The sequence below is a fragment of the Oryctolagus cuniculus genome, chromosome 6, assembly GCF_051225735.1.
Source record: "Oryctolagus cuniculus isolate XC-2025 breed Fujian yellow rabbit chromosome 6, ASM5122573v1, whole genome shotgun sequence".
Lineage (NCBI taxonomy): Eukaryota > Metazoa > Chordata > Mammalia > Lagomorpha > Leporidae > Oryctolagus > Oryctolagus cuniculus.
In genome coordinates this window covers 12,764,469-12,791,335 of record NC_142872.1, presented here as the reverse complement: position 1 = coordinate 12,791,335, position 26,867 = coordinate 12,764,469, and the positions used below count along the sequence as shown (strand labels likewise).

General features: G+C 40.6%; 1 pseudogene; it reads left to right on the top strand.

The window, feature by feature from the left end:
- Nucleotides 1-26,867, top strand: part of LOC149126017 (eukaryotic initiation factor 4A-I pseudogene) — a 49,230-nt pseudogene that overhangs the window by 12,368 nt on the left and 9,995 nt on the right.

The following is a 26,867-nucleotide window of genomic DNA, read 5'->3' as shown; positions in this document are numbered from 1 at the left end:
CCTGACAGCACAGTTGATTCAAACTCCATCACCCTCCATTTCCTAGGGTGAGCCTCAAAGTTCCGACCATCTAATCAATCTTGCCTTGGTTTTTCTGGTGACTAGCCCCACTCCAAAGCTATTTAAAGGTTCACCAAGACTCATACTGGGGACAAAGATAAGATAGCTATTTCTCATTGTATCACATCTTCCATGATTAAAAGAAAATGTGCAAGGATTGCTTCTGGTCCCATGTGTGCCAACACATCCATAATATACAGGACTTCCTTCTTATTCATCGAGTTACAGCACTGACAACCAAATGCCTCTAGTGTTGATTCTGCCTGTGTTCTCTTTTACTCATTCTCAATACCAGATTTGCAACAGGTTGCAACCCAGCCATCCTTTGTATCTTCCATTAATACATTATTTTGGATAGAGCACTTTCCCAATATGGTTTGAGTGGATTCTAAAATAAACAACATACATATTAAAATTTTTTTATATTTTCTTTTATTTATTTATTTATTTTTTATTTAGTAAATATAAATTTTCAAAGTACAGTTAATGGATTGCAATGGCTTCCCCCCATAATTTCCCTCCCACTCACAGCCCTCCCACCTCCCGCTCCCTCTCCCATTCCATTCACATCAAGATTCATTTTCAATTATCTTTATATACAGAAGATCAATTCAGTATATATTAAGTAAAGATTTCATCAGTTTGAAGTTTTTAATACCTTTTCATGTTAGTAAGCATGAAAAAATCATGCCAACAGACTTATGAAAATTGGATGCCACTTACATGGCAAGCAGAATGCTAGGTTTTATCTTTGCATTCTCGTTCTTGCCGTACTACAGGATTTGTCTCGCTTTACTCATTGTATACTGAAGGTCAAACAGCTTAATTACTTGCCCATAGATACTGAGCTGAGGTTGTGACTATCTGTGATGTACTGTTTCCCATGTCAGAAACTTTCTAAGTGTTCTCCATAAATAATAAGTGAATTTTTACAAAACCAAACACAGTTGGGATCTTTACAGTGATATTTTTTCAGCCTTATTTCATGACTTCTCAAGAACATCTATATCTTCCCCTTTCTCTACTTCATAGACTTTTTTTAAAAAAATTTTTTTTGACAGGCAGAGTGGACAGTGAGAGAGAGAGAGAGAGAAAGGTCTTCCTTTGCCGTTGGTTCACCCTCCAATGGCCACCGCGGCCAGCGCGCTGTGGTCGGTGCACCGCGCTGACCCGATGGCAGGAGCCAGGTACTTCTCCTGGTCTCCCATGTGGGTGCAGGGCCCAAGCACTTGGGCCATCCTCCACTGCACTCCCTGGCCACAGCAGAGAGCTGGCCTGGAAGAGGGGCAACTGGGACCGAATCCGGCACCCCGACCGGGACTGGAACCCGGTGTGCCGGCGCCGCAAGGCGGAGGATTAGCCTAGTGAGCCGCGGCGCCGGCCTAGACTTTTCCTTTATATTTCTGCTTCAGGCTTATTTTTTTTTTTTTATTGTTTTACAAGATGTGGGTCTTACATAGTATTACACTGGAAACTTACATTTATTAGTTATTGTCTCCTAAATTTCAAGAAGGAAAGAACGTTGACACCACATATGCCCCTTTATATCTGAATGCAAAGTGAGAAAATACAGAAGTGAATATATATATATATGCTTCAATTTTATTTCTTGAGGTTTTATTTCTTATTTAATCAGTATCTTTTCAGTGGTTTTTGTTTTTTTTTTAGAAAAATTACAGATATGCTGTAATTTTTAAAAATTAAAATCGTTAAAAAAACCATTGCAACATGTTTAATTCCAGTCCTCTATCCAGGTGGGAAAATGTACTCTTTGTGTCTTTTGTTGATCAGTAGTGCCAGAATTTCGACACCAGATGTGCTATTAATTGATGATGGTAGCTACTTGTGCAAGAGGTGTTGGCAAACTGGTTACTGATCAATGTGGTACAATGTTATTGACAAATTTCAGAGTCTGTAGTCTGACATGCATACACTCTGCATATAAATGAAGAAGAATGCTCACGTTTCATACAAAATTCTTTTCTGAGTTGTCCTGTTTTGCATAAATCTGATTAAAATTAAATAGCTGTTGCTGTTCAATTGAGAAATTAGTGTTCATAATTCATCTGACTGCATTTTGGTTCCCAGTTTAATCCCAGGAGTAACTGAGGCATCTCATACATTTCTCATCTTTATTGTCTTTTTAAAAATTCTATACAATATTATTGTAATATAATATTCATAAATCTATGGTTATATCACATAATTAAGATATGATAACATGAAGTAGCAAAAGTTTAACAAAAATGCAGAATTTTTGTGGTGTTAAAGAAGATTAATGGTATTTTATCACCTGATTTACTCAGCCATAATTTTGGCATTAATACCATCTCTACAGTTTTTCTCTGTCTCTGTGGAATACTTCATCACCTAACATCTGAGCTCAGAATATCTCGCAGATGAGCGTGACAGAGTGTGCAGTGAGAGGAAATGGATGGAGAGGTGAACGATCGTGCTGCAGTGCCCCCCCCCCCCCCCCCCCCGCCATCCACTCCTTTGGTAGTCTCATCTGCTGCCCTACAACTTGTGCAGAGTGTGAAGTTCTAGGGCCTTTATTTGTGACAGTGTTTAAACCGTAAACATTAAAATATAATCATTTCAAGTTCAGGTGATTGATTTGCACTGAAATGCCAACAGCACTTAGGTCATTGTAGGGTAAAGGATTCCCATCTCCACTGGCTTTTTCCTGGTAGTGCTTTGGGTTCAGTTTCATTAGTCTGTGGTCCAACTGCTGTGTAGGGTCTGTGATCCGGCAGGCTTTTCCTTCAGCGGTGGTGTGTTTCCTCTGCTCAGAGTCGACATATTTCATTATTTGTAGAGCATCTTTACTGTCATTTCACTGTGAGGTTTGGAGGCAATAAAGGAAAAGGCTTAGAATTTTGAACCTAAAAAATTCCTTTTAGGTTTTTTGATAAAAGAAAGATAATGGCAGTTTTGAGGAGTGTTTTTTAGTCCCGCTAAATTAATACATTAATTTTCCCATCTGTCCAATTCTCCATTCATTAATTATTTATTCCATAAGTATTGATTTTTTTACATACATGAAGTAGAAAAATTATGTTTGTGTGTGTATGTATATATATATATATAGATATATAAATGGCACTGTTTTAGGAATAGTTAAGGTGGAGAACAAGAGAGAAAGGAGCTGGCTCATGTACCATTAGGAAAGTCATTAAGTATTAATGATTTAATTACAGTTGTAATAGATTCGACAGCATTCAATAAGAAACCTAATCTAATCTGGAGGTGAGCGGAGATTTCTTAAAATAAAATGTGTGTTATCTTCTAAAGGTGAATGGATGGATATTTTAAAGAAGTAATTCAGGGAGAAATAATTTATGCTGAAGAAATAGTATTGAAAGAAGTCCCCATTATCCCTGGGAGTCAGTGCATTCGATATCCTTCTGCCGGGCAACCTGGGCTCCTGACTTGCTTTTCTCTGTTTGTTTAACTGTGTGCTCAAGAAACTGGTGTCGAGATGTTAACAGGCAAGATTCTAATATCTATTCTGCACACTAAGCTCTGTGTTTTCTGAAAGTCACTTCATTTCTTAATGACCTGATGCTCTGTCAAAATGGGTATATTATTCTAATTACTGCAAGAATTTTAGAGAATAATTATAATGAGATAACAACAATAATCAAGAAGCATGTAAATGTTTATGTATTTAACTGAAACTCCTTACTACTGGTATTTAACTGTGCAGAAATTACAACCGTGCCAATTGCTCCTTTTAGTGTTATTAAAAAGGCAGAAACATATTTAATTCTAATAACACAAAGGATGATTAGGCAAATTATGTCACATCAATTTAGTAGAAAATTATTTAGCTATTAAAATGAGTAGCTGTGATAACCATATAGGAGCTTGGAAAACCATATTCTAAAAGTAACAAAAATCAGCAGATTTTAAATTTGCTTGATACTAGAATTACAAATATGCAACATATTTTAAATTATTTAAATGCCTTAAAAATTTCTAAAAGTGAAAATAATAGTTGTGTTCTTATGGTGGCTTCTTACTTTCCTTTTTCCAAAAGATTCTTTGAGGTTATTAGCAAAATTTAGAGGGAAAGAGTGACAGTATAGCTATAAAAATTTTCCCCTTTTGTATTTTGAGGATTAATAAAGCACTTGTGAAGATCTTTGGGCTAGACAAAGCAATTTAGAGAGGCAGAATTACAGAGAGGGAGAGACAGAGAAGAAAGTTCTTCCATCCACTGATTCGCTCCCAAAATGGCCGCGATACTCAGAGCTGGGCCAATCCAAAGCCAGAAGCCAGGAGCCAGGAGCTGCTTCCAGGTCTCCCACATGAGTGCAGGGGTCCAAGCACTTGGGGCATCCTCCACTGCTCTCCCAGGCCTTCAGCAGAGAGCTGGATCGGAAGTGGAGCAGCCGGGACATCAACTGGCGCTCTTATTGGATGCTGGCACTGCAGGTGGAGCCTTCACCTACTATGCCAAAGCACCAGCCCTGCTAAAGCAATTTTTAGATCACAACAGTACTTTATACTTTATGTGTCTGTGTGGTTGCAAACCGTTGAAATCTTTACTTAGTATAGAGTTGATCTTCTCTGTATAAAAAAAGTTAAAAAATCTTAATGAAGAATGGGATGAGAGAGGGAATAGGAGATGGGATGGTTTGTAGGTGGGAGGGTAGTTATGGGGGGGAAGAACCACTATAACCCAAAAGTTGTACTTTCAAAATTTATATTTATTAAATAAAAGTTTTCTATAAAAATAAAAAAATAAAAAACACTTATTGAACTCACATATACAGATTTATACCCAAAACTAGTGTATCTACTACAAACATTGTGATAGCAGATCATCTTAAAAATTTGGTATCTTTTTTCCATAAACATAGACATTTAGTTTCAAATATAGCTAGCATGTGGGTATGGCTTACATAAAATGTATGCATTTGTATAAATACATTTTAACATGTCTTAAGAAAAAAAGAAGATCTTCGTGGACAGCATAATTTTTGTGTTCCAAATACAGAAGATGATGCAAGGTGAGATAAAGTGACCAGATAGTTCTCTGCACGCCCTAAATTCAGTCCTCTGAATATCATCTCTTTGGGCCTTAAGCCTATTTGTCTTTAATAGTTTTCTACTAAAATATAAATGGTCCTGGGATGGTAACTCCTTAAGGCATTATTGGCTCATACCATTGAAGATGCCTGTTGGCTGAACACATAATTCTGCGACAAAAAGATAGGAGAGATCCTAGGGTAGAAATGGAGATGCAGAGCCCGAGGTGGAGCGCAGAGAGTAGGAACTGCGTGGTATGTGGGGCACTGCCCAAGAATTATTAACCCAATTAACAGCTTTGCCTTAGTGTTAGTCCCATATTTGTGTTTGCTTCTAAACATACCGATACCGTTCTGCGTGTCAGTGTGTTAGATATCAATCATGTTGTTTCTTTTCAGTGTACACCTGGGGGACACAGGGAGACATTTATATTTGGAAAGAAGTCTAAATGATATACTGGAGTTGGAGAGAATACCTTTTAGCAGAAAATCAAAATCCTGTGCAAACACCTCTCTGTTGTGGTAATGCTGTGGTTCAGCAGAGGTGTCACTGTTGGGTCTCGAATTTGGCTCCAAGTCTTCAAGAAGCAAAAGAAGTAAATGAAGACATGGCTTATTAAGCATTTCTGATTATAAAAGTAAGCAGAAGAGTCATGCTGGTTTGACTAGAGTCAAGGCATGTGATTTATTTCAATTGCAAAACATTTATTCCTGGGAAGGGGAGCTGTTTTATAAAATTTGCGCCCGCACTTTTGTTTTTATACAAAGTGGGTGACCAACTGGAGTGCCCAAGTTCTGCACAATGCAAGGATTTTCCTTCACCACGGACTTGTAAGCCTCCCTTGAGTTACAGTAGTATGACCACTGCTGATTTTTCACTTGCACACACATGGTAAACAGAGGCCTCTCTGAACCAAGTTAAGGCTTTTCTCCTTTGATCAGCTGGTTGTAAAAGACTCCCATGGTCACTGATGTGAAGCGAGGGAGAGTGCTTGCTGCAAGAAGAATGGCAGAGTGCCCTGTGCTACATGCTCATGCACTTTGCCCATGATGTCTTATGCCTGAGCGAGATCCCAGACACACCATGTATTTTGTTGGCTCACTTAATTCATGTAACTTTGTGGGTCTCATAACGGGTTGATATGGTCACGTGCTCACTTAGTGTCCCATGGACAAGCTTTCTTTGTCAGAAATTGTTTTCCAAAAAGCATATAATTTCAGGTACAGATGGCATGACATTGCTGGAGACATCTAATAGTTTGCATTGTGATTCTCCCATTGGAGCGTTCCATAAATTCCATGCAGGATCTTTCCCATAAAACCTCTTCCAACCTGGTGTCTGCACTTTCCTTTGCCCACGCAGCTGAGCTGCTTATGTGGCAGCTTGGTTGTTTGCTGGGGACTTTCTTCTGAGTGTTATACAAAGCCTTTAGGGTCCCATTCTTTCAAAATAAGGGCTCTTTGTTGGCAGAACAGATCTGCCTTTATTGGGAGTGTAACCTTCTTTGGCCTTAGGCTACTCCAACTATTAAGTCTTAACACAGGGTCTTTAACTTTCTTTGCCCTTATGCAAGTGATTAGTGATGCTTTGTGACTTACCAGGGAAGTCTTCTGTGTTCACATTTAAGTATCAGCTGGTGACTAGCCCCCTGTGCTTTTCTTTATCTTCTCTTAGAACTTCAATTGTCCTTAGTAATGACCATCACCATTGCATTATCTTCTCAGGTACCCTTTGCCTCTTATTTCCCAAATACTTGACCACCTGATATATCTTCTTCCATGAGCAAACAATCCCAATTTTGTGCTGGTGAGAGCTGACAGTTTCAACAATAGGATTGGCACTTGTGCCAGGGCCTGTAGTGCTCTCTCACCTGGCAGTAACTGAGGTCCTGATTGCCGGTTGGTGGCAAGTGACCCAGTTTCAAACATTCATTTTGTGCTTTCTTTCTTAGACTGCCCTTATGTCTGCTGTTCTAAGTGTGTTCCTTGAGAAGCATAGTCTGAGATGTAGCTTTAGTACTTTCTCTCCGACTCTGCCTAAGATCAGCTTAGCCTTCCTTTCTCATTCATGGATTTCCATCTTCCTAATTGCAAGATTGTGGTGTTACAAGTTTCTCTGTGAGTACTTTAACCACAGAGAGCTCCCAGACTACTGAGCTGAAACCCAAGGTAGATATTTAAAATATTATAATGGAAACCAATTAGTTGATTAATTGAAAGAACAAATTTTGTCAGTGCAAGCTGACATGTGCATACTTTCCCACCCACAGAATGACAGAACTAGTTGCCTTAATGTAACTACCAACTTCATGGTAATTAGAAACATAAATGCAGGCTCCTGTCATAAAGATTTCAGCAAGCTGTTACAATTCATAGACATTCTCCTATCTTTCTTACCCACTGGGACTTATTATAGGTTCTGTCTGGACATAGGCAGTATGGCCGAGTTGGTTCTATTTATAGGTTAAAAAGTTGTATTCATTAGAAAAAAATGACTGAAAGTGCATGTGGCTATCTCTGGTCCCTAACTGAATGGTTGAGAGAATCACTTACAAGCTTACTTATTTCCCACAAGTAATGTAAGCATTAATTATGATGGTACCCATAAAACATTTGGAGCACTTAAGTGATACATGGTATGATGAGTAAGAATGCTATTTTTGATAGAAGAAGATGTCCTGTTTACCTGGGCCCCTGCTACCCATGTGGGAGACCAGACAGAGGCCTTAGCTCTTGGCTTTGGTCTGGCCCAGCTCCAGCTGTGGCGGCCATTTGGGGAGTGAACCTGTGGATGGAAAATCTCTCTCTCTCCGTCTCTCGCTCTCTTTGTCACTCTGCCTTCCAAGGAAAACAAATTTTAAGAAATAAAAAGAGGGGCCAGTGCTGTGGCACAGTGGGTTAACACCCAGGCCTGAAGTGCCAGCATCCCATATGTGCGCTGGTTCGAGTCCCGGCTGCTCTACTTCCAATCCAGCTCTCTGCTATGGCCTGGGAAAGCAGTAGAGGATGGCCCAAGTCCTTGGGCCCCTGCACGGAAGATCTCTCTCTCTCTCTCTCGCTACCTCTCTACCTCTCCTTTCTCTGTGCAACTCTGACTTTCAAATAAATAAAAATCTTTAAAAAAAAAAAGAAATAAAAAGAAAATACTGTCCTTAACGTCTCTATTCTTCAGGGCTGTGGCTGGTGAATTCAGAGCAAATCAAGAATCAATACTGAGGCCGGCGCTGCGGCTCACTAGGCTAATCCTCCATCTGTGGCGCTGGCACCCGGGGTTCTAGTCCCATTGGGGCGCTGGATTCTGTCCCGGTTGCTCCTCTTCCAGTCTAGCTCTCTGCTGTGGCCCGGGAGTGCAGTAGAGGATGGCCCAGGTCCTTGGGCCCTGCACCTGCATGGGAGACCAGGAGGAAGCACCTGGCTCCTGGCTTCGGATAGGTGCACGGTGGCAACGTGCTGGCTGTAGCGGCCACTTGGGGGATGAACCAATGGAAAAAGGAAGACCTTTCTCTGTCTCTCTCTCTCTCACTGTCTAACTCTGCCTGTCAAAAAAAAAAATAAATAAAAATAAAAAAAAGAAAAAGAATTAATGCTGAAAATATAAAAGTGGTTAATCGGAACAGACCATTATACACAGATTTGATGTGGCAATCATTGTGCAATGGAGACACAATTTGTCCTGAGTAATTCCAGGTCCTTTTCATGTAGTTATTCCCCCAATTTGTCACTCAGTGATATTTTTTCAAAAACGTCCTTAAAATTATGTTCCTGGTAGCAGGCATTTTGTATAGCAGTTAAAATGATGATGATCTGTTCCTGATCCTAATTCTGCCCAGTAGGCAATGCACACCCTGGGTGGCTGCAGGTGACGGCTCAGGTAATGAGGTCCCTTGCATCTACATGGGAGACCCAGATTACTTCCAGTCAAAGAAACCTGGGCTTAGGAAGCCCTGAATCGTATAAAAGGATTCTCTCGGCCATCTGTTCAACTTTTGTTCTCAAAGGAGGTGGTACGCTTATTATTTTGCTCAGAAAACAAAACACACACTTTATTTGAGTGGGATGATACCTTTCATCAAGACTTTTTCTATATTTGCCTCCTTGAAAAGATAGCATGAGGCAAAAATTGTCAATGCCTTTCCATCAAATATCTAGAAATACAACCTAGAAGTCCCAGCTCTTTTTCTTTCTTCATCCATTTGCTCAGTTGTTTCTTTGCTTAATCACTGAATTGTTTTGATTGATTTTCAGCAGTCAAGTTACTTTCCTATAAATAAGGTAGTATTTACTTACAGACTAGAAGGCCGTGGCTGACTCTTCCAATTATACACATTGATGGAGTTTGTAAATTCTTCTGTTGTAAAGTTTGGGAACAGACAATGGGACAGTTCATGTTAGTATCCATCTGCTCACACCACAGCAACTTTCAAGTCTGACAATGTGTGTGTTGCTCCACCCACGCCACACACGGTACTGCCAAGACCCCGCCTTCCTTGAGGATAGAGGCTATACCTTCCTAATGTGTGTTTTTTTTTCATTTTTCACATAGATGCATATGTAAAAATGATTTATTCATCTTGCAAATAAATAGAATAGTTTCTTCCAAAGTATCTTCTGCACAGCACTCGTATCTGAATGGACACTCAGTGCAGATTCCCTTTCTGTAGATTACAAGTGCTGAGATTGTTTTAAATCACTACGAATTAGTATCTATTGACAAAGTATTTTGCTTTTCTTTATCATATAGAATAATTCTGGGGAAAAATCAAAGAAAAGAGAAAATTATCATCATCAGTTATGGAATATTTTAGGAGAAAACTATCTTGCCATATTAATTAAAGATGTAAAACTCTTTTAAAATGCAGAATTTAAATGTGGCATCCATAAAATGATGGTCCCTTTTCATGTTACTCGGTGCTGCCAACTCAAAGTTCACCATTGCGGTGACTCAGCTACTCCTCATTGTAGATCATCACCCAAAACCCTTGCTCTTTGGGATTAGACGGGTCCACATGACTATTGAAGTACCTTCCCACTGGGTCTCCATTTCCTTCCTGTGTTCTCAGATACTCCCCAAATGCTATTTTTTGTGGGATGGGTGGAGGAAAGTCTTTCTTGCTATAGGCAGGGAAAAATCGAAGGTTTGTCCTTTCAGCTCTCCCTGCTCCTGTCTACCTTGCTGAATTCTCCTTAATGCACCTGTGCTTGATGACGCTCCTTTTCAGAAAGCATGAAGTGAGAGACAATCTCTCCTTCTGTCTGCGTTTTCTGTTCATGAGACTGTCAGCCTTTGTATGACTTTCTCCACATGTGAAAACCTTGCTCATGCTAAGTTGGATCTAGGTGATGGATAGACTAGCATAGCTTATTAATTTGAATAAAGGTAAGCTGGAGACATTCAATAGAAGCCATCTATTGCATGGCATGGGACTTCTCCTTTTAGCTTTATTATACTTGCAGTGAAGCAGCTTTAACTCTTGGACAGCAAGACTCATGCCCCATTGAGTCGCAGAATCATCACTCAAGTAAGTGTTTGGCTTACCAAGGAGAGGGGAGTGATCTTGATTAAAATGAGCAGTGTGCAAGGGAAGTGTACATCTTTCCTATTTCTGGAGCTTCTGACATGAAGTTATTTAGTATCCTAACAAAGAGGAAAGTAGCTGAGAATTCATTGTACTCAGAACTCATTACTATCTTTTTATTGAAACTATTTAAATAAATAATTTGAGTCTTGGATTGACTATAAAATTGACATCTGCCATAATTCCCCAGGAAGCAAATCCATCATTAATGTTCCGCTTTATAAATGCATTTTTAATGGTACTATAATAGCATTCTAACTGTTCCAAAGATATTTTGTGGTGAAGCAGCCATCTTTTGGTGAAAGTAGAATGTGAATTCTGAATTCTCAAAGGGTGCCTAATCCAGAAAGCAACACACTCCCCCATCTCAAACTCTGTTTATTGTTTGTCTGCTAATCCCATATCTACAAGGATGCTGATTGGTCCTTCCAGTTTTCCTAAGGAATCAACCCATTCAGGTATTGCTGTTAGCGACTGCATCTTTTGCTAAGAATCTCACAGGGAAGATATATAAGGCAGTAAATTTCAGTCCCCACAGGAAACTGTTGAAAAGAATACGCTGTTCCTCCCCACAGTGTTATCAGGGAGACTCTTTGATATCCTCATGCAGTGGTCATATGTTCTCATTACTGCTGCATTTAAGATTTTACCCCCACTGCATTCAAACCCCTTTCTCCTTCCCGAATCTCTGTCCAACTCTTAACTACATTTCTCTTTTCCCAGCTCACTTCATTCAGGCAGACTGATGTTCTTCACACCCACAGAAGCCACACTCCTCAAATATAGGAACTAGATATAGAAACACAAGGTTATTTTCAAATGCAGTTAGTCTTAAAGTCATGCTACTGTGTGTGGCCCAGTATGCCCACTCTAAATCAACCCTGAATGCGCGTTTATGGCTTCAACTGCTAGAAGCACTGAAGACTCAACGTGCACGGAGCTACTCCTACGTGTCAATGATGGATTAGAGAGGAGCACCGGTGAGCATTTTAAAATCAGTCAGTATTTCGTGTGGACTTAACCTAATTTTGATTTCTGTTTATTCGAATGTTTGAGACTCTATTATGGGGGAAATACAAAATCACATCTAAAATATACATTATTACTACATAAATGAATTGGAACGATTCAAACAGAGTCATAGCTATCACTAGCTTATTATTACAAGGTAATACCTGAGGACATTAGGAAATGATCAGAAAGAGTTAGACTTAAATCCTGGTAATATGTTTCCATTGGCACCTATGCTGTGCCTAACAGATGCTAATATGCTATGGCATGATACCGACTATATAACTGCAGCTCTGTGCCATTTGAGTGGGGAGAGATGGGCATTCACTTTATGTAAATGATGAGCCCTTAGCAGAGATGAAATTAAAATTTTTAGGACAATGATTATTACATAGTGATGTGATTTTATTTTTTTGGAAATAGGTTCTTACTGTATGGTTTTTTTCAGAGAAAGGAATTACTTCAATTTATAAAAAATGGCAACAGCTCCTGGCTTCAGATCAGTGCAGCTCTGGCCCTTGCGGCCAACTCGGGAGTGAGCTATTGAATGGAGGACCTCTCTGTCTCTCTGCCTCTCCTCTCTATAACTCTGACTTTCAAATAAATAAATAAATCTTTTAAAAAATAGCAACAGAATGACAACAGTTGCTTTTGAAGTCATTTGCTATTCCTAAATGTGCTTCTTGCCTTTACAATGAATTATTCTTCATTACTGCAGTCAGTTAACTCTCTTATATTATTTTAAAGATTTATTTATTTATTTTGAAAATCAGGGTTACACAGAGAAAAGGACACAGACACACACACACACACAGGGAGGGAGGGAGGGAGGGAGAGAGAGAGAGAGAGAGAGAGAGGAAGGTAGGTCTTAAATTCACTGTTTCACTCCCCCGATGGCTACAATAGCCAATGCTGGAGAGGCTGAAGCCAGGAGCTTCATCTGGGTCTCCCACATTAGTGCCAGGGGCCCAAACACTCGGACCATCTTTTGCTGCTTTTCCCAGGCCATTAGGAGAGAGAAGGATTGGAAGTGGAGCAGTTGGACCTGAACTGGTGCCGTTATGGATTGTTAGCATCGTAGGTGATGGTGTTACCCACTATGCCACACCACTGACCCTAACTCCCCTTTATTTTAATGTTCTTTTACTATTTGTATCATTTGCAAAAAACTCCTGAAATTGTTGAGCTACTAGATTGTTTATGATACTGTACATTAAGTATTGGTTCTGAATAGTATTTAGTAAATACAGCATCTGTAGGATGCAGAAAGCACTCATGCACTTAAAGCTCACTGGCTGTCTTCTACATGCCAAGCACTGTTCTAGACTCTGAAAGTACAACGCAGCACCTACTATTATAAGCTTATGCTTTAGAATGGATAAAATAATCATGTGAATCCATATTAGGCAGTAAATGGTATGATGGAAATAAAACAGCAAAGGACAAGGTGAAAGGTCTGTTGTTTTAGGTAAGGCGGGAATGACTGCTTAGAAGAGGAGATGCAAGATGAATAGAGACCTCTGAGAAGTGAAAGGGTGCCATCAAGGTGGCATGTACCAATGCTATCTCGCTAGTCCAAGTGATCAGTTCCAGTTCACAACTGATCACACTGATAGGTCTAAGAGTCAAAGGGATCATATAAACAAGACTAGTGTCTGCTAATACTGATAGAATTAAAAAGGAGAGAACGATCCAATATGGGAAGTGGGATACACAGTAGACTCATAGAATGGTAGATGTCCTAAATAGCACTCTGGCCTCAGAATCAGCCCTTAAGGCATTTGGATCCAGCTAAAAAGCCCATGAGAGTATAGAGTATTTCAGGAATGGAAAGCCAAGACACTGTGGCAAACAAACAAACAAAACAAAACCCTAAATGAAAGATCTTTGCGAGTGAGATCCCAGTGGAAAGAACGGGCCATCAAAGAAGGAGGTACCTTTCTCTGAAGGGAGGAGAGAACTTCCACTTTGACTATGACCTTGTCTAAATAAGATCGGAGTCGGCGAACTCAAAAAGCTCTTGTCATGAGTTGCCAAGGCTATGGAAACCTTTTGAGTTCGCCGACTTCGATCTTATTCCGACAGGGTCATAGTCAAAGTGGAAGTTCTCTCCTCCCTTCAGAGAAAGGTACCTCCTTCTGTGATGGCCCGTTCTTTCCACTGGGATCTCACTCGCAAAGATCTTTCATTTAGGTGCTTTTTTTTAAAAAGAGTGTCAATTTGTTAAGTCAACAATAAGAGTCACTGTGCACTTACTCCTCATGTAAGATCTCTGTCCTTAATGTGTTGTTGAATGTGAATTAATGCTATAACTAGTACTCAAACAGTACTTTACACTTTATGTTCTGTGTGGGTACAAACTGTAGAAATCCTAACTTAATATATAGTAAATTGATCTTCTGTATATAAAGTTAGTTGAAAATGAATCTTGGTATGAATGGAATGGGAGAGGGAGCAGGAGATGGGAGGGTTGCGGGTGGGAGGGAAGTTATGGGGGGGAAAGCCACTGTAATCCATAAACTGTACTTTGGAAATTTATATTTATTAAATAAAAGTTAAAAAAAAGGAAGTGAAAGGGTGAACCCAGTGACTGCCTTGAAGAAGAGCATTCCCCACTGGAGGAGGAGCAAGGGTAAAATCCCCAGGGAATGTGCTTTTTGGGTTCTTGGAATGGATGGCGGTTAGAGTTTGGCAAGCAGGGGGTTCACAGAACAGACCCATAAGTTTACAGGGACCAGATCACGTACAGCTGTGTAGGTCAGAGTTTGGATTTTAAGTGTTGAGGGAAGCTGTAGGAAGATTTTGTGCATAGGAATTAAATTACCTTACTTTTTAAATAGACACCTTGGCGTCTCTGTGATCTGTCAGCTGAAGAAGAGTAAGAGTCCATTGCAGTTATCCATGTGAGAACTAATAAGCACCTGGGGGTGGGGCAGTATGATCATACAGGGTAGGAATTGGTTACATGCTGGATACACATTGAGGAGAAGGATCAACCGTAAGATGGTAAGCAAGAGACACAGGATTCGGGAAAATCCTGGGATTTTTGCTCTGTACAAGTGGGTACATAGTAGTATCATTTATGACCTGGACATCGCAGTGGATATTGGTATCATTTTATTAAATAGAAAAAAATTTAAAATGAGAACATCTCGGGGCAAATCAAGGAAGAGATTTTGTGTGTTACATGTGTTATGCCTGTTGAATATCAAAGAGGGGATACCAAATTAGCCTTTTGTTCATACAGGGACGGAGCACAGTGGAGAAATTAATACCAGATATTTAAAAAAAAATCAAGTTATCCCTGTATAGATTGCTTCTAACACCAAAGGAATGAGTGGCATCACAAAGGGAACAAGCATGGGGAGAGAAGAGATGAACAAGGGAGTTTGAACACTAAGCCTGGGGGTCAAGGAGGCCATGTAGAAAGAGAATCCGGGTGGTGTGGAGCCCAGGAGGTCATTTGAAGAAGCTGTTTCAAAAAGGAGAGTAATTGTGCTAAAAGCACCCAGAGATGGAGGAAGATGCTGGGTGTGGGAGACGTAAGTGACCATGGATTTCACAGCCTGGAGACAAGTGTGAGCTTCCTAAGCGCTCTGAGTGAGGTGGTGACCACGAAGGATTACTTTGGACAGTGGGAGGAGAGGAAGTGCAAAAAGCAGCTGTTAACCATGAGAAGAGTTTTGCTGTGGAGGAAGGAAGAGAAATAAATAAGGAGCTGGTATGGATAAGGAGTCAAGAATGTTTGCTTATTTGCCTTTTTGGAAGAACAGTTTTGTGGCGTGTTTGTAGGGTGATGGCACAGGAGGGGGTGATCAGTTGCAGAACAGAAGCCCTTGAAAAGGTGAGAGTCGGAGCCTTTGCAGAAGTGGAGGGGTTGACTTCCAACCCCGGTGGTGGGATTATGCACTCAGTGTGTGGATAGAGTTGCTGTCAGGTTGGAGGTTTTAGGATTGGAAAGATACAGGAATCCTTTCCTAATTGTTTATATTTCAATATTAGCTGTTTTCACCTCTGCTAAGAGGAGGGAGAATTGAGAAGGTAGAAGAGACAGGAGAAGGCAAGGAATAATCCAATCGAAGAGAGGCTGTGAATTGCTGGGGAAATAGAATGGGATGGAAGAGCAGCATCGAGTGAGGGCAGCATGCTTGAGGAGTGTGGTCATTAACTGAAGTCAGCGTGATTTGTGCTGCCAGGGTCAACTACGCAGGCTCAGAGCAAGCACAGGCTCGGATTTAATCTCAGCTGGAGTTTGCCTTGATGAGTCTGAAATATAAAACAGGTCCAGGGGCGTCGAGGGTGAAGGAGAGCGACTAGAGTGATGGATCGTGGACCTTCGTGTGTGAGGTGAGAACAACGGCAAGAATGCAGTTAAAAGGCAAGAAAATCAGCGGCACTCATAGACATTTGGAGGAACTGTATTTTCTATGCTGGGCTATTTTATTACTATTTATGCTTTGTAAATAGTGATGTAGACACTCCATCAAGCAAATAACTGAAGTTCTTCCTGATAATATGTTAATTATAAAGTCCTGGTTATTCTTTTGTTTAACAAGCAAAGATGGGCCAGCACTGTGGCTTAGAAGGTTAAGCCTCACCTTGCAGTGGCTGCATCCCATATGGGCACTGGTTCCAATCCAGGCTCTGCTAATGCATCTACGAAAGCAGCGAAGATGGCCCAGGTACTTGGGCCCCTGCACCCATGTGGGAGACCTTGCTCCTGGCTTCAGCTTTGCCCAGCCAAACTTGAAATTACAATGAACTTGAAACTCTTTTCTTACTCCTTTGTTTTTTTCATTGCATCTTCTTATTTCTCTCCTTCTCCCTCTCTGCTCCCCTCTCTCTTTGTTGTTAAGGATTTATTTATTTATTTGAGAGGCAGAGTTACAAATAGAGGGAGAGACAAAGAGAGAGATCTTCTGCCTGCTGGTTCACTCCTCAAATGGCCGCAAGGGCTGGAGCTGGGCCAATCTGAAGCCAGGAGCTAGGAGCTTCTTCTGGGTCTCTCACTTGGATGTAGGGATCCAAGCACTTGAGCCATCCAGGCCGTTTTGCGGGGAGCTGGGTCAGAAGTGGGGCAACTGGAACTCGAACTGGTGTCCAGGTGGGATGCTGACACTGCAGGCAGAGGCTTAACTATGCCACAGTGATGGCCCCTTGGTTCCCTCTTCAACGTGTGCCTCAGTGGTGGTCCAGCCACAGCTGGTGTAACAGAGATGTCCTAAAATATAGTGTTCGCATATGAAGGAGTTTGTTTTCTCATGCAAAATAAAAAATTTCGGGGTAAATAGTCTAGGGTTTTGGGAGAAGTTTATTTATGAAAGATATACTTGAAGGTAAGGAACAAAGAAGGAGAAGCAATTTTTTTACAGAAACCTGCCTGTTTAAGCTTTAAAAAACAGGCAGAGGTTGGAAGAAGGACAGAAAGTTTGACAATTTCTGAGCTCAGTTAAAAGTCATTTTAAATTAGTCTTCTACATAATGTTTAATGTATGGATATGTATTTTAGCACAGTGTGTCACACTATTATAGTTTGTATTCATATTTATTTATTTTATTCTTTGAGAGGCAGAGAAAAGCAAAGACAGAGAGAGAGTACACTCCCATCTGTTGGTTCACTGCAAATGCCTGCAATAGACAGGGCTGGGCACTGGAAACTCAATCCAGTCCTCTTAACTGGGTGGCAGAGACCCAGCCCCTTGACCCATCACCTACTGCCTCCCAGGATCTGCATTAGCAGGAAGCTGGAGTCAGGAGTTGGAGCCATTTCTTGGACCCACACACTCTGGTGTGAGATGCAGGTGTCTTAACTGGTATCCTAACTACTAGGCCAAATGATAGTCCGGTAAATTTCCAATTTTTACTTTTTTGTGTGGGGATTGTGGGAATATCTGCTGTTGGACATGATCTTGTTAAATATTTTAAGACCACACTCCATTTTCTTTCTGGTGTCATTCAAACATTTCGATTGTTTAATAAAAATCAGGTGGCTGGGGCAGGTGCTGCAGTCTAGTATGTTAAACCTCCCCCTCTGGCACTGACATCCCATATGGGTACTGGTGTGTGTCCCAGTTGCTCCATTTTCTTTCCTTTTTTATAGAAAACTTTTATTTAATAAATAAAAATTTCATAGGTACTACTTTTGGATTATAGCAGTTCTTCCCCCCATACTTGCCTTCGCACCTCAGCTGCTCCACTTCTGATCCAGCTCTCTGCTATGGCCTGGAAAAGCAGTAGAAGATGGCCTGAGGAGAAGAGTAAAATTATCATTGGGTGTGAACAACACTTTTTATTTCATTTCCTTGATTGCTAATTATCTTCTATTTATGGACCTTGACTCCTTGTCATTTGTATTTACTGTGCCTTTTCTTTCCTTCTGGGCTGTGCCCCCTTTTACTAGTTAACAATCAGTGTCACAGGTCAGCTCATCACCCTGGTGTCCAGAGACCCAGGATTCTAACACGTGCTCACAAGGTCAGTTGGGCAGTAAGATTGTCTTATGTAACAGAATGTAGATTTGTTGTAAAACTAGATTATTGTAATTCTTGCCAGGGAATTTAGAGTGAAAAAAAACATTTTGATTTTTGTTTTAATCTTGATTCATGGAGGTGACTTGAACTTCTGGAAGGAGCAGCCTGCTGACGTGATCAATTGCTGGCGCTGTGCTGTCACATCTGAGCGGGGTGTCATTTCCTGCGGTTCTACTCCGTTTTGATGAGGCAAAAAGTGTCCCTGCTACATGAAACTCAGGTTTAAAAGATCTAACATCTGTGGAGGAAGATATAAAAACAGTTTTGTGTTTTTTTTGGGGGGGGGGAGAGAGAATGTTTTGAAGATGAGGACCTGAATTTATGGCACTCAGCTTAGCTGTGTGACACCTGTGCTGCAGGCTCCTGCCTCAGCCTAGGGCTCCCGTATGCAAGGCTCTGTGTGAGTCTGTGCTCAGTATGGTGCCACACAGCCCTCCGTGTGGAGTTGCTGAAAGTCACACAAATTGGTGTATTTTGTAGCACAAATTGATTAAAAACTTTTGATTCTTTGGAGAGAGGACTACTGCCGTGCTCTTTTATTATTTGGCAAAATAATCATGTTTTGTTCTTTTATTTATTATGGAAAAACTGATAATGTATCAGTTCATGTTTCTCCTATCTAAAGGCTCATAAATAGGATGAAGGAATAACCACTAAACATTGCATTTTATACAAATGTGTGTTCCTAGCAACTCTGCTTCTCAAAGGAAGATTTTATAAACAGTATCAAAATGAAGTATGCTGTATTCATGCAGAATAAAAACTAAATAGCTATCATATCCAGTTCAATATATTTTTTATAATTGAATCATTTCTTCATCCCTAACAGCAGTCATAAAATTATCCTCAGTGAAGCAGCAGGATTTACCTGTTGTAGTGTTCAATCAGGATAGCATGCTCTATCCCCTGTGCTGCTCAACCATCAGAGATACTCAGGCAGAAGCATCCTTGGAACATGGAGTAATAAATATTTTATAAGCTTCTACACTGGAAAAGTTCACAACCTATGGTCTCTAGTAGCCTGGGAATCTGTGGATTTGTATGCATAATTTTGTATATATACATATTTTCAGTAGAGAAAAATAAAGCTTTCATAAAATCATCAAAAAACCCTTGCCTTTTAAAACATATTAATAGCTACTATGGCTGCAAAACTAAGAAATAATTTCTTTTGGGGTTGTTTGATTCTACACACTAGAATCAAATACACTCTCAGCCAAGCAGCATCTCAGTGGTAGGTATGAGAAAGTGAAGGATGGCACGGCCCTGGCTTCACAGTGTTTCATTTCCAAGGAGGAAGAAGGATATGAAAAAGTAAACAAATAGGAGATCTACATCATATCCATCATATGGCTCAACTGTACCCCTTCCAAATTAATGGGTTAAAGTCCTAACCACCAGCACCCAGAATATAACTATTTGGAGATCAGGTCTTTAAGAGGTAACCAATTCAGAGTGGGGATATTAGGGTGGTACTCAGTCCAATATGACTGATGTCCTTATACAACGTGAGGGCGTGTGTACATGCAGAATGGACAGCTTGTTAAGACACAGGGATATGATACTCCTCTACAGCTGAAGGAGAGAGGGCTCAGAAGAAACCATCCCTGCCTGTACCCTGAACTTGATTTTCAACCTCTAGAACTATAAGAGAATGAACTGCTGTTGCTTAACCCACCAGTGTGTGGCACTTTCTTGTGGGAGACAGAGCTTCCATCAGGGTTATGTGGGAATGGAAATCACAAAGTAATAAAAGTAGAATAGATGGAAGGAAGGCTCTGAGGTTGTTGGAGGTGATAGTGTTTGATTAGAGAAGCCAGAGAAGATCTGTCTGAAGAAATGATATATTGATATGAATGAATCATGCCAAACGCAAGTAGCCACACGCTTGGCAGACTCCACTGAGTCGTGATACCCTGAAAGAACTGAAAAGAGGCCAATGTGACACATAGAAGAAGAAAACAAGACAGCAGATTCAGACAACGCTGGCGAGGTGAGCTGAAATCTGGTTCTTGGATTTTGGAGATCTGTAAAATGTGAGGACAAAAGGCCAAGTCCAGAGACCATGCTTCTGCTCCTTTCTCACATTTGGAATCCGTAGGACAAACCTTCAGGAGTGACACAGTCTCAGACGTGAGGCAGAAACTTTGCTGAGTGGAGCACCTGCAGGCTCCTCCTGAAATGGGAACAATAATAAAAATCATACTGAGAATTTGACAGGTTTCATCAGCCAAATAGCATATTTGCTGTCCATCGCAACTTGATTACCTTTGAAGGAGACAGAAAATAGAGTACCATCTGGAAGCAGCACAGAATAAAAATCGATTCAGGGAAGCACAGAACAGAGTCATGCAAACACTAAATTAGGTACTTTGTGCTGAAAGGCATGTTCCTGAGATTGTGTTTATGATATCACGAAGTAAATAGTTTAAAAAGAAGAAAAAGAAAAACATGACCAAAAAAATGTCTGCCCATCACCTCAACTCCCACATGGACAGAAATAGACAAACAGTGGGGAAAAAAAAAATTTCATACCTAGGAATACCTTTAGGTTTCAAAGCATGTCTCAGAACAGGCATACCAAATGTTGTCAGGTTTTCAAAAGAAGTGAAATTTGTGCCGAAATTATATATCAACTATACAAAGGAAATAAGCTATGAAGGTATTCCTTGTCTCCCTTGCTTGTCTCTGAAGTGCATGATAAATATCACCTCTCACTCCTAATCTTCTAATAGCCTACTGAAACTATCTCTGTGGGGAAGCTCTCAACCACTGGACAGAGGGCATTTTAATCTTTTCCCTCTCTGTCCATGTGACATTTCTTGCCGTCAGCCTAAGGCCTCTGTCTACCTAAATAGGGTCAGGGAGAGGATCAACAGCTTATCACAGCAAGAGCAGAAAGAGAAAAAAGATAACCCATTTCTCTTAGAAATAAGACAACAGGCTTGAAAGCCCAGCTTTATTAGAAGAAAATGGTGTTGTAATTTCATTTATCTGCCATTCTGGAAGGAAGAGAAAGGCTTAATGGTCTTAATAATTGTTTTATTTTAGGCAGGTGCTGTCCAAATAGCAGAATATGGCAAAGTTTCAGTATTGGCAGAAACAGGTACTGAAACGCATGGCCTGGTGTCCTGTCTCATGTCAAAGTTCCAGAAAGGAACTATGTTGGAAAGGTTGAAGAAAATTTTTGATTGTAGAAGGCAATTGTCTGTAACCCGTAAGTAGCCATATCAAAGTCAACTGACTGATATAAACTGAGGCAAAGGCCACTGGGTTTCCATGTGATATTGTATATAGAAGTCCAGAGGTTTCCACATGCTTTGTGGATTCATGCAAGAGACCTGAGCTGAGAGTCAGGAGACCCGGCCTAGGGAATCTCCATCAGCAAAACGAACAGAAATACTGAAGTAAAAACTTAAGAGAGGGAGGAGAAAGAAGTGTAGGAGTGAGGAAGGGTGGGCAGGGAGTATTGGAAGAATCACTGTGTTCCTAAACTTGCACTTATGAAATGCATGAAGTTTGTATGCCTTAAATAAAAGGTTTCTGGGTTAAAAAAAAAAAAACAAACTTAGAGGCTCATAGACTGGGTTAGGGAGTTAATTATGCCACCAGGAGTCTAGGGCATCTAGGAAAGACCTGGGGAACACCTAGACACATCATAAAAAGAGACATGTTATCATCAGTCAGGTAGTAACCAAGACGGATGCTAGCAGCAGAGATCAATAATGTTCCAGAAGATTCTGTGCAAGTGTTGGAACCCTGCCTGCCCTGCCCTCCATCATCATCACCATGGGGGCCACATGCCCGAGCCTCCCCCATATGTGGAATGTGGGAGAGGGTAGAATTTCAAGACAGAGCATTTACCTTACAGATTCTTTCATTTTTACATTAGACTGGACTACCAGTTTGGAGTTAAATCGTTGGATGTCATCTCTATAAACATTTTTCAGCAATACAGTTTCACAAGGAAAATCCAACCAATTAAGAAAAAGTAGTGCCTCTATTTCCTCTGTCCTCTAAGTAAATTTGTGAACCTAGCAAACAATAGACTAAAAACATCCAAGTTTTAAAACAAGACTCTTTCTTTTGAGAATGTTAATTTAAGTGCTAAAAATGCTAGAGTGTTCCTTTTTCTAAATGTACTTGGCTAACCTATCTTCAAAACCAATTCACATGAACACATCGTATCTGTAAAATGCCAGGAGGGGAAGGTTACAGCAGGTCTTTACAGCTTGATGGACATGTAAATTTTTTTCAGGGGTTGTTTCCCTAGCATCCATAGTGTTGATAAACAGTTTTTAGCTAGAAGACCTCTCTGCTTCCTTTATCTCAAAGCATCTTTAGTGTTTTTTGAGGATGGGCCGGAATGGGAAAATGATGTTCCCAAATCTACAGCAAAATTCAACACATTAAGTTACCTTTCACTTGGTTAAATGAGATTTAGTCACAAAATCCTCATACAAATTACACCTTTTGTAATAAACCTTAAGTGGACATAGATTGAATTCATTTAGGTGCTTTAAAAGACGCTCCCCGCCGGTGCCGCGGTTGAATAGGCTAATCCTCCGCCTTGCGGCGCCTGCACCCCAGGTTCTAGTCCCGGTCAGGGCGCCGGATTCTGTCCCGGTTGCCCCTCTTCCAGGCCAGCTCTCTGCTGTGGCCCTGGAAGGCAGTGGAGGATGGCCCAAGTCCTTGGGCCCCGCACCTGCATGGGAGACCAGGAGAAGCACCTGGCTCCTGGCTTTGGATCAGCGCTGTGTGCTGGCCGAAGCGCTCTGGCTGCAGTGGCCACTGGAAGATGAACCAACGGAAAAAGGAAGACCTTTCTCTGTCTCTCTCTCTCTCTGATCACTGTCCACTCTGCCTGTCAAAAAAAAAAAAAAATGTTCCCTTTCTCTAAGGTTGTAAATTTATAAATTTCAATCTTTTCTCTCTGTGTGTATGTTTCCCTCTCTCCTTGTCATATATAATCTCTTATTATTTTTCTAATTGGAACCCTGATTTTATCTTGTAGACATAGGAACACTCCCATAGGCAGACAGGGTTGACTTAGACTTCCAATTCTTTTATATCCAATTTTAAAAGAATTTTTTCATGATGACAAAAGACAACTATAAGAACTTTTATGTATAAATGGCACAGTTTAGTATTAGGAAAATGTATGCTGTGTGCAATGCCACTCGTATAACCACATTTCATATTGGCATTCCTTGTGGTTAAAAGACCTTACAATGAGTAAAAACAAGCACTAAGTATTTGTTCATTTTTCAAAGCAATACCTTCTTTTGAAGTTACACTGTGATGCCTGAATGGATAAGAAACCTCAAGAAGTGACAGACACAGGAGTGCCTTCAAAAGCGCTGCTTAGTGTATTCTCCCTTTTAGAGACAGTGCTTTTCTGTAATTTCATTCACTCTTGCACTTACATAAGCTAACTTGGTTCTTGTAGTTCTGATTGTCTTCTTTATTATCAAGCTATCAGACTTATGTTAGTTTTAGCTATAAATTTTTTTAAATTTCTTTTTTATTTAGTAAATATAAATTTTCAAAGTACAGTTAATGGATTACAATGGCTCCCCCCCCATAATTTCCCTCCCACTCACACCTCTCCCATCTCCCACTCCCTCTCCATTCACATCAAGATTCATTTTCAATTCTCTTGATATACAGATCAATCCAGTATATATTAAGTAAACATTTCATCAGTTTGCACCCACACAGAAACACAAAGTGTAAAATACTGTTTCAGTACTAGTTATAGCATTACTTCACATGGACAACACACTAAGGACAGATCCCACATGAGGAGTAAGTACACAGTGACTCCTGTTGTTGACTTAACAATTTGACACTCTTGTTTATGCCGTCAATAATATCCCTAGGCTCTAGTCATGAGTTGCCAAGGCTATGGAAGCCCCCTGAGTTCGCCGACTTCGATCTTATTCCGACAGGGTCATAGTCAAAGTGAAAGTTCTCTCCTCCCTTCAGAGAAAGGTACCTCCTTCTTTGATGGCCCCATTCTTTCCACTGGGATCTCACTTGCAGAGATCTTTCATTTTAGGTTTTTTTTTTTTTTTTTTGTTTTGTTTTGTTTTTTTGCCAAGTGTCTTGGCTTTCCATGCCTAAAATACTCTCATGGGCTCTTCAGCCAGATCCGAATGCCTTAAGGGCTGATTCTGAGGCCAGAGTGCTATTTAGGACATCTGCCATTCTATTAGTCTGCTGTGTATCCCACTTCCCATGATGGATCGTTCTTTCCCTTTTTGATTCTATCAGCTAGTATTAGCAGACACTAGACTTGTTTCTGTGATCCCTTTGACTCTTAGACCTATCAGTGTGATCAATTGTGAACTGAAATTGTTCACCTGGACTAGTGAGATGGCATTGGTACATGCCACCTTGATGGGATTGTATTGGGATCCCCTGGCATGATTCACCTCACCCCGGTTAGAATGGCTCACAACAACAGATGCTGGAGAGGATGTAGGGAAAAAGGGACACTAACCCACTGTTGGTGGGAATGCAAATTGGTTAAGCCACTATGGAAGTCAGTCTGGAGATTCCTCAGAAACCTGAATATAACCCTACCATTTAACCCAGCCATACCACTACTTGGAATTTACCCAAAGGAAATGAAATTGGCAAACAAGCAAGCTGTCTGTACCTTAATGTTTATTGCAACTCAATTCACAATAGCTAAGACCTGGAACCAACCCAAATGCCCATCAACAGTAGACTGGATAAAGAAATTATGGGACATGTACTCTATAGAATACTATACAGCAGTCAAAAACAACGAAATCCGGTCATTTGCAACGAGATGGAGGAATCTGGAAAACATCATGCTGAGTGAATTAAGCCAGTTCCAAAGGGACAAATATCATATGTTCTCCCTGATCAGTGACAACTAACTGAGCAGCAAAGGGGAAATCTGTTGAAGTGAAATGGACACTGTGAGAAACAGTGACTTGATCAGCTCTTGTCCTGACGGTTGATGTACAATGTAATACTTTATCCATTTTAGTATTTTCTCTTTGTTTTGTTCTAGTACTATTGGTTGAACTCTGTGATTAAGACACAATTATTCTTAGGTGTTTAAATTTTAATTGAAAAGTGATCCCTGTTAAATATAAGAGTGGGAATAAGAGAGGGAGGAGATGTACAATTTGGGACATGCTCAATCGGACTTGCCCCAAATGGTGGAGTTTTACCTATAAATTTTTAAAATAAACAAGGAGTTTTCAAAATGAGTTACTTAAACCAATTAGTATGTAACATGTTGATCATTCAGTTTGATGAAGTAAAGAGGCAACAGACAATGGTCCTGGGTTGTTAGCCAAACAGATCTGACCAGCAGCTTCCTTTGCCCAATGGTCAAAGTGGACTTCACCTCCCAGTCCATTAGTAAGCCCATGAATATGTGGCCAAGTCTTTGAATTTATTCGAGAGACCTCGAAAGGGTTGGCTATAACACAAGTCAAAAGAAACAATGCTTTTCTCACTTAGCCTCTCCATTCCAAGCTTGTCTTTATATAATGCTCAACAGTAAAAGGAACTGAACACTCTAATTCCTAATTCCTGGAGCCTGTGAATGTTATCTTATTTGGGAAAAGTGTCCTCTGCAGATGCAATTGAGGGAAGGACCTGGAAGAGGAGGAAAATGCTGGATTATCCAGGTCAGTGCAGTGACAGCAGCACAGGGAGTGGAGACACATGCAGGACAAGGCCCAGGAGGCCATGTGATCACAGAGGCAGACAGAAGTCACGTGGCTGTAAGCCAAGGAGCTTCTACAGCCACCAGATAATGGACTAAGAAGGAATGTTTTCTCTCCAAGAGCCTACCACAACATAATTCAGGTTTTGGTCTCCAGAGCGGTAAGAAAATAAATTGCCACCCGGTTTCTGGGCATTTGTTTCAGGAAACAACTACAGGTATATTGCCTGAGATTTATTTATAGCTAGGGCAGCCAGCAATGAGGACCCCTCCCTTACATGACCTCCCAGTGCTCTTGGATCAGGGTTGCACTCAGGGAGCCCGGGCTGCAGTCCAAGTCGTTGGCTTGCCGAGGTTTTCTGGCCCCGCTCGTATTTCTCTCCTAGGGTTATCACTGGATTCGTGTTCCCTCCTTATTCGGTCTTGTTGGTAAAATAGTAGCAGGTGCTGTTTTCAGTGATTTATCATCCGGTGACACCTGAAAAGGCAAAGGGAACATCCCCCAGCTTCCTGGAAGACCGGTTCATAAAATCTGTCGGCGAATGTTATTAAATGCATTAATTTGTGCTATTCTGACCTCTTTCCATCTGATTTTACCTTTCATTTCCAACCCCTAATCCCATCAAGTGGACAACTTCAATAACAGGACGTATAACTTCTGATTTGATCTTCTCATAAGTTGATTCCTTTATTTGTTTCAATACATAATAGTGACCCAAATCCTATCCATTAATATGCAGGTAAATAGAAACCAGGATATGAAGTTTTCCAGGGAATCCCATACAAAGTAATTAAGATAAACGTGGTGGTTCTTCCAAGCAGGAAGAACCACAGATAAACGCTATCCAGATGGAAAAGTTCCTGTGGAAAGCTGTTTACGAGATATGGCCTAAGATCCACAGCGAGTGCTCATTTCCTAGAAGCTGTTAACCACACGTTA